Source organism: Odocoileus virginianus, chromosome 4 (assembly GCF_023699985.2).
Source record: "Odocoileus virginianus isolate 20LAN1187 ecotype Illinois chromosome 4, Ovbor_1.2, whole genome shotgun sequence".
In the NCBI taxonomy this organism is placed as follows: Eukaryota; Metazoa; Chordata; class Mammalia; order Artiodactyla; family Cervidae; genus Odocoileus; species Odocoileus virginianus.
This window is the reverse complement of record NC_069677.1, coordinates 77,465,880-77,473,756: the sequence shown is the minus strand read 5'-3', so window position 1 is coordinate 77,473,756 and position 7,877 is coordinate 77,465,880. Positions and strand designations below refer to the sequence as shown.

At 47.7% G+C, this 7,877-nt stretch overlaps 1 protein-coding gene across 6 annotated transcripts in view; it reads left to right on the top strand.

Annotated features, from left to right (window-relative positions):
- Positions 1-4,216: 4,216 nt before the first annotated feature.
- Positions 4,217-7,877, top strand: part of LCA5L (lebercilin LCA5 like) — a 39,923-nt gene continuing 36,262 nt past the window's right edge. For 3 of the 6 annotated variants that reach the window (XM_020898889.2, XM_020898890.2, XM_020898885.2), the window contains exon 1: positions 4,254-4,430. The gene's annotated coding sequence lies outside the window, so the exon portion shown is untranslated. The other 3 variants (XM_020898886.2, XM_020898888.2, XM_020898887.2) reach the window with 3 other exon arrangements.

Here is a 7,877-nt window from a genome sequence, read left to right as displayed (position 1 = left end):
TTAAATAGCTCAACTGAAAATAAATAAATAGTTCAACTGGAATTCCATCACGCCCACTAGCTTTCTTCATAGTGATGCTTCCTAAGGTCCACTTGACTTCTCATTACAGGATGTCTGGCTCTAGGTGAATGATCACACCATCGTGGTTATCTGGGTCATTAAGATCTTTTTTGTATAGTTCTTCTGTGTATTCTTGCCACCTCTTCTTAATATCTTCTGATTCTCTTAAGTCCATACCATTTCTGTGCTTTTTGTGCCCATCTTTGCATGACATGTTCCCTTAGTATCTCCAATTTTCTTGAAGAGATCTAGTCTTTCCCATTCTATTGTTTTCCTCTATTTCTTTGCATTGATCACTGAGGAAGGCTTTCTCATCTCTCCTTGTTATTCTTTGAAACTCTGCATTCAGATGGGTATATCTTTCCTTTTCTCCTTTGCTTTTCACTTCTCTTCTTTTCTCAGTTATTTGTAAGGCCACCTAAGACAACCGTTTTTCCTTTTAGCATTTCTTTTTCTTGGGGAAGGTCTTGATCACTTCCTCATGTACAATATCACGAACCTCCATCCATAGCTCTTCAGGCACTGTCTATCATATCTAAACTCTTGAGTCTGTTTGTCACTTCCACTGTATAAGCGTAAGAGATTTGATTTAGGTCATACCTGAATGGTCTAGTTGTTTTCCCTGCTTTCTTCAATTTAAGTCTGAATTTTGCAATAAGGAGTTCATGATCTGTGCCACAGTCAGCTCCCAGTCTCATTTTTGCTGACTGTACAGGCTGTACATTGTCACCCTGCTAACTTAACTTATATGCAGGGTACATCATGAGAAACACTGGGTTGGATGAAGCACAATCTGGAATCAAGATTCCCAGGAGAAAAAGCAATAACCTCAGATATGCAGATGACACTACCCTTATGGCAGAAAGCAAATAAGAACTAAAGAGCCTCCTGATGAAAGTCAAAGAGGAGAGTGACAAAGTTGGCTTAAAGCACAACATTCAGAAAACTAAGATCATAGCATCCGGTCCCATTACTTCGTGGCAAATAGATGGGGAAACAGTGGAAACAGTGACAGATTTATTTTGGGGGGCTCCAAAATCACTGCTGATGGTGACTGCAGCCATGAAATGAAAAGTTATGACCAACCTAGACAGCATATTAAAAAGCAGACATTACTTTGCCAAAAAAGGTCAATCTAGTCAAGGCTATGGTTTTTCCAGTAGTCATGTAAGGATGTGAGTTGGACCATAAAGAAAGCTGAGTTCCAAAGAATTGATGCTTTTGAACAGTGGTGTTGGAGAAGACTCTTGAGAGTCCCTTGGACTGCAAGGAGAACCAACCATTCCATCCTAAAGGAAATCAGTCTAGAATATTCATTGGAAGGACTAATGTTGAAGCTGAAACTCCAATACTTTGGTCACATGATGCGAAGAACTGACTTATTGGAAAAGACCCTGATGCTGGGAAAGATTGAAGGTGGGAGGAGAAGAGGAGGACAGAGGATGAGATGGTTGGATGTCATCACCAACTCAATGGACATGAGTTTGGGTAAACTCCAGGAGTTGGCAATGGACAGGGAGGCCTGGCATGCTGGAGTCCATGGGTCGCAGAGTTGGATACAACTGAGTGACTGAACCAAACTGAACTGATTGAGCTTCTCCATCTTTGGCTGCAAAGAATATAATCAATCTGATTTCAGTCTTGAACATCTGGTGATGTCCACATGTAGTCTTCTCTTGTGTTGTTGGAAGAGGCTGTTTGCTATGACCACTGCATTCTCTTGGCAAAACTGTTAGCCTCTGCACTGCTTCATTTTGTACTACAAGGCCAACTTTGCCTGTTACTCCAGGTATGTCTTGACTTCCTGCTTTTACATTCCAGTCCCCTATAATGAAAAGGACATGTTTTGGGGGTGTTAGTTCTAGAAGGTCTTAGGGGTCTTCATAGAATCGTTCAACTTCAGCTGCTTCAGCATTACTGGTTGGGGTATAGACTTGGAATACTGTGATATTGAATGGGTTTGCCTTGGAAATGAACATTTTCTCATTTCTCATTCTGTCATTTTGAGATTGCATCCAAGTACTGCATTTTGGACTCTTTTGTTGACTAGGAGGGCTACTCCATTTCTTCTAAGGGATTCTTGCCCACAGTAGTAGCTATACTAGTCATCTGAGTTAAATTCACCCATTCCAGTCCATTTTAATTCACTGACTCCTAAAATGTGGATGTTCACTCTTTCCATCTCCTATTTGACCACTTCCAATTTACCTTGATTCATGGACCCAACATTCCAGGTTCCTATGCAATACTGTTCTTTACAGCATTGGACTGTACTACAGTCCACAACTGGGTGGTGTTTTTGCTTTGGCTCCATCTCTTCATTCTTTCTAGAGTTATTTCTCCACTGTTCTCCAGTAGTATATTGGGCACCTACCGACCTGGGGAGTTCATCTTTCAGTGTCCTATCTTTTTGCCTCTTCATACTGTTCATGGGGTTCTCAAGGCAAGAATACTGAAGTGGTTTGACATTCCCTTCTCCAGTGGATCATGTTTTGTCAGAACTCTCTACCATGGCCATCAGTTTTGGGTTGCCCTGCACAGTATGGCTCATAGTTCACTGAGTTAGACAAGGCTGTGGTCCATGTGATCAGTTTGATTCAGTTCAGTTTAGTCGCTCAGTCGTGTCCGACTCTTTGTGACCCCATGAACCGCAGCACGCCAGGCCTCCCTGTTCATCACCAACTCCCGGTGCTTACCCAAACTCATGTCCATTGAGTCGGTGATGCCATCCAACCATCTCATCCTCTGTCCTCCCCTTCTCCTCCTGCCCTCAATCATTCGCAGAATCAGGGTCTTTTCAAACAAGTCAGCTCTTCTCATCATGTGGCCAAAGTATTGGATCTTCAGCTTCAACATCAGTCCTTCCAATGAACACTCAGGACTGATCTCCTTTAGCATGAACTGGTTGCATCTCCTTGCAGTTAAGGGACTCTCAAGAGTCTTCTCCAAGACTACAGTTCAAAAGCATCAATTCTTCTGTGCTCAGCTTTCTTTATAGTCCAACTCTCACATCCATATATGACTACTGGAAAAACCATAGCCTTGACTAGATGGACCTTTGTTGACAAAGTGATGTCTCTGCTTTTTAATATGCCATCTAGGTTGGTCATAAATTTCCTTCCAAGGAGTAAGAGTCTTTTAATTTCATGGCTGCAATCACCATCTGCAGTGAATTTGGAGCCCCCCAAAAATAAAGTCAGCCACTGTTTCCACTGTTTCCCCATCTATTTGCCATGAAGTGATGGGACCAGATGCCATGATCTTAGCTTTCTGAATCTTGAGCTTTAAGCCAACTTTTTCACTGTCCTCTTTCACTTTCGTCAAAAGGCTCTTTAGTTCTTCTTCACTTTCTTTCAGTTTAATTTTCTGTGATTGTGGTTTTCATTCTTTCATTCTAGTTCCCAAACTAGAGATCAAACCCAGGACCCTGCATTGGGAGTATAATCTTAACCACTGGACCACCAGAGAAATTCCAAGGTGTCACTTTGCGACAATAACACTGGCACACATTTTTTAAAAAGAAATACGATTACCCTCAAATGTGGATTAAGGTTTGAAGACATTTATTGCATCACTAAAAACTCCTAATCAATCACTAAAATTTCTTTTACTTTTCTTGGTACTTTTCTCTACATGGTAACTTGCCTACACCAAACACGCATTGCTTTGGGATCAGATTTTTTTGCTACCGAGAAATTCATCTTTATAGAGGTTAACACGGGCGCTCTGCTCTAGGTCCTACCAGGCTGGGAAGCGGACATACACATCGGACTTGGATTCAACACACCCGGTGCATGGGCGCTAGGGACCCGACGCGGGAAGCATCCGCGGGAACTCCGCGCCCACACGGACACCGCGAGGCCGTCTCCCTCGCCGCGGGGGCGCCAGGACGCAGGCGTGGTCCTAGGCGCCGAGGAGGAGTGGTGGGAGGCTTGTTTACGAACGTCTTCGCAGCAGCTGACCTCACTCCCACAGTCAAGTGGGACAGAACTCACGTCCCAGCCCAGGCCGCACAGACGCGGTCTCGAGTGCGCGTGCGCGCAGGCCTCGCGGGCCCGTTCCCTAGCCCTTTCCGGCAGGCCGGCCAGTCCCAGGAGGCCCCGCGCGCCGGTCTCCAGGGCGACGCGTCAGAGCCGGGTGTCCGCGGAGTTGGCGCTGCCGCGCGAGTAGCGCGAAGCGGGTAACGGCCCAGCCGCCGCCGCCGCCGCCGCCGCCGCGCCCCAACCGAGCCTCCTGCTAACCTTTCTGAGCCCTCCAGTGTCTCCCGATCGCTCAGTCCTGCCCCTGCCCAATTCGGGCTTCGCTGCCTGGCTCTGGAGTTGGTAACGTAGCCGCGTCGTCAGGCCGCTTCCTCCTGCAAACGCGGTCTGGTGAGGAGCGGCCCTCGGCGTCCTCTTTCCTGGTTCAGACACTGTGATTGAGCCCACACAGCGTACTCACAAGCCCACTGTGTCCCGGGGAGGTGGCGGGCCGAGGGCCCGCCCGCACGCGGACTGGCCGCCAGAGGCTGACGGGCAGGGAACGGCCGTCCCCAGTCACCTCACCCCACCCCACCCCACCCTCCTGCCCCATCACGCTGGGGCAAATTTCACCACTTCCCCAACTTACTTGCTTTCACTATTTCCCTTTCAAATCTGACGCCTTCATTTATGCATCTACCTGCTTGCTTTTGCTTTGCTTTGTTTTCTCCTAATCTCAGCGCTGACGTTCCCCTAATCTCCATCCCCTGAAAGTCTGAACCCTTTGCAACAGCGTTTGTGTCTGCCCCTCCTCTGCTGAACTCAGGCTAGGAGCTCTCTGGCCGCAATTTCCCGGTGGCGCTTTACCATTTCCTTGCCACACTTGTGCCAACAGGTAACTTTTTTCAGACCAGATTTTTCACTGCGGAACATGACCTTGAGTCTTTTTGTTTTTTAATCCACACTCACTTAATGAATTCATCCAGTGTCATAGGCTCAAGACCAATCTCAATGCCGATGAACCCCAACTGCGTTTCTCCTGTCCTGAGCCTCCTCTGAGCTACAGACTCGTGTCTTCTGTCCACATCTTTCCATAGATGACTACCATCTCCTACATAACAAGTCCAGAACGTTTCTCCCAAACCTGCTCCTCTCCAGCTTTTACCCATCCTAGTTACTAGAGGCCATTGTCAGTTGTCTGGGCCTTGGGGGTCCTCCTGGACTCCTTTTCTTCCTTCCTCTGCACCTTCAGTCTGTCAACACATCCTTCAGAATATACCCAGAATAGATGTACAGTCCTGCTATTTCTCCCAACCCCCACTGTCACCACCCCGGTCCAGGCCTGGATTATGTCAGAAGCCTCCTAATTGGTCTCCCTGCATTGAGTAGAGAGAGGCTTGTGCTATTTTCCCTTTCTCTGTTATTTCATGTGAGTTAGGTGGGGTTATTTTTTTTAAAGGAATTTGAATTTTATAGTTTATAGATAACGATACAACATTTTCAGTATGTATTTTGAGAATTGTGACATTTAAACCAAGCAGACAAAGCTCCGTAAGCTAAAAATCAAAAGATGCCCTTCAGCTTTCTGAGGTTTAGGACAGTGTCTCTGGATAGAGCTATGGCAAGAACATTAAAACTGACTCTGGGGAAGAATGAAAATCTGTAGACTTCTTCCCAGTGAGAAAAAGAAGTCGTGGAGGAATTTACACTCTATCTGTTGAGTAGTCTTTCTCGTTTGGTGTTTTAGAGAAGCACCAAGAGAGGCAAATTGAAATGGGGACATAGCATTTGTGTGCTGATCCCTTTGATAGCAAGTACCTGGGTGCTGATAGTCCTGTCAGTCACAGAGTGATGCAGTGATAAGACTTGTGATAGTCCTGTCAGTCACAGAGTGATGCAGTGATAAGACTTGTCCGCTCCTCTCTGGGAGCGGATGGCCCCGCCCACCTGTCCCCTGGCCAATCGCACGCGCCGGCCTCCGTTTTCTTTTTTTTCCATCCGGTGAAACCCCGGCTGAGGAAAGGAACAACGGTAGGACAACTGCCATTTGCAGAGGGTCTGTGGGATGTTCCACTCTCCCGCGGCTCCTCCTCAACCCGCGTGCTTTCACTTCCCAGAGCCTCTTAAAGCCACATGAGGGGTCTCTCCTCCAGCCCCAGCCACCACCACAGCAAGCTCCCCTGTGCGTTGGGTCTCACCCCCTCCTGCTTGCTGTTACCCTTGGCTGCCCATTCTCTCACCCGTGTCATCACCTCTCCCATCTCTGCTGGCTCTTTCCCTTGGCTTTTGAACATGCTTAAGACCTCCCATCACAAAAGAAAGAGAAACAAACTCCCTGATCCCCGCTCCTCTTCACTTTCTAGTTATTAACTGTCGACTAAAAAAAAAAATATGCACAACGTGAGAGCTGCAAGTTAAGTTTTATTTGGGGCAAAATGAGGACTGCAGCCCAGGGAGGCAGCACCCCAGATAGCTCTGAGAGACTGCTCTAAAGAGGCAGTGCTGTGCTTAGTCACCCAGTCATGTCCAACTCTTTGTGACCCTGTGGATTGCAGCCCATTGGGATCCTCTCTGGAGGAGATTTCCCAGGCAAAAATACTGGGGTGGGTAGCCATTCCCTTCTCCAGGGGAGCTTCCTGACTCAGGGATAGAATCCAGGTCTCCTGCATCACAGGTGGATTCTTTACCATCTGAGCCACCAGGGAATCCCAAAGAGGCAGTGGGGGAAGATCAATATATAAGATTTTGGTGAAGGGGGAGCCAAGGCAATCAAGCACTAACTTTACAAAAGGTTTTCTGCTAGTCACGGGGAGTTGATGTCACCATGAAGGGATTTAGTGCTTTTCTAGATATGAGGAGATGCAAAGATTGAGATCGTGCAGTAAGTTCCTGAAAATATCTATCTAAAGACTCGTCCCACCAGTTTCCATGGAGCACAGAATGCCTCACCCTCCACCCTACATTCCCTTCAGGGAGTGTTGAAGGTCAGCAGCTGCAGCAGCCCAGGCAGATAGCAAATGTCCTCCTTCTTGTTGTTCGTGCAATGTGTGCTAAATCACTTCGGTCGTGTCCAACTCTTTGCAACCCCATGGACTGTAGCCCACCAGGCTCCTCTGTTCATGGGATTCTCCAGGCAAGAATACTGGAGTGGGTTGCCATTCCCTCCTCCAGGGGATCTTCTCCACCTAGGAACTGAACTCACGTCTCTTATGTCTCCTGCATTGACAGGCAGATTCTCCACCACTAGTGCCACCTGTTGTTCAGTTGCTGCCAAATGCTCTTGGCAAGTGCTAGTTTGTAGTTGACATGCCCAATTTCTCATCCCCCTCAACAGGCAAGCTTTGGTAAAGAATCACCATATTCAGTATATCCATTCCTCGTCTCTCATTCCTCAGCCCACTCCGATCTGCCCTTCACTCTCACCTCTGCACTAAAACAAGAACCGCTAATTAGACATCCCCGGCCACTCAGTCTTTCTCAGTCTCCCAGCAGCATTTAAGTCTGACCTTGCAGCAAAGGGCTGCCTTCCCTCGGCTCCTGTGACCTCAGCCTCCACACTTCCTGCTTACATCCCAGTTGCTGTCTGCTCCTGGCTCCTTAGCACTGCAGATCCTCAGAGTGCAGTGTCCTCCCCTCAGGCCCCCAGATTCCAACACTAGGCACAAATCCACACCCACCATGTCTATGCTCTTGGCCCCCCAACCTGACCTCTCCACTTGGCATCTTCTGAGCTCAACCCATACATAGGTCCAGCTGCTGGGTGGCAACACAACTTATACTTCTCAGATCCCCTGCAACTTAGCACACACAAGCCCTGATGGTCTCCCCCACCTACCCCACTGGGACCCCTCCACCAGA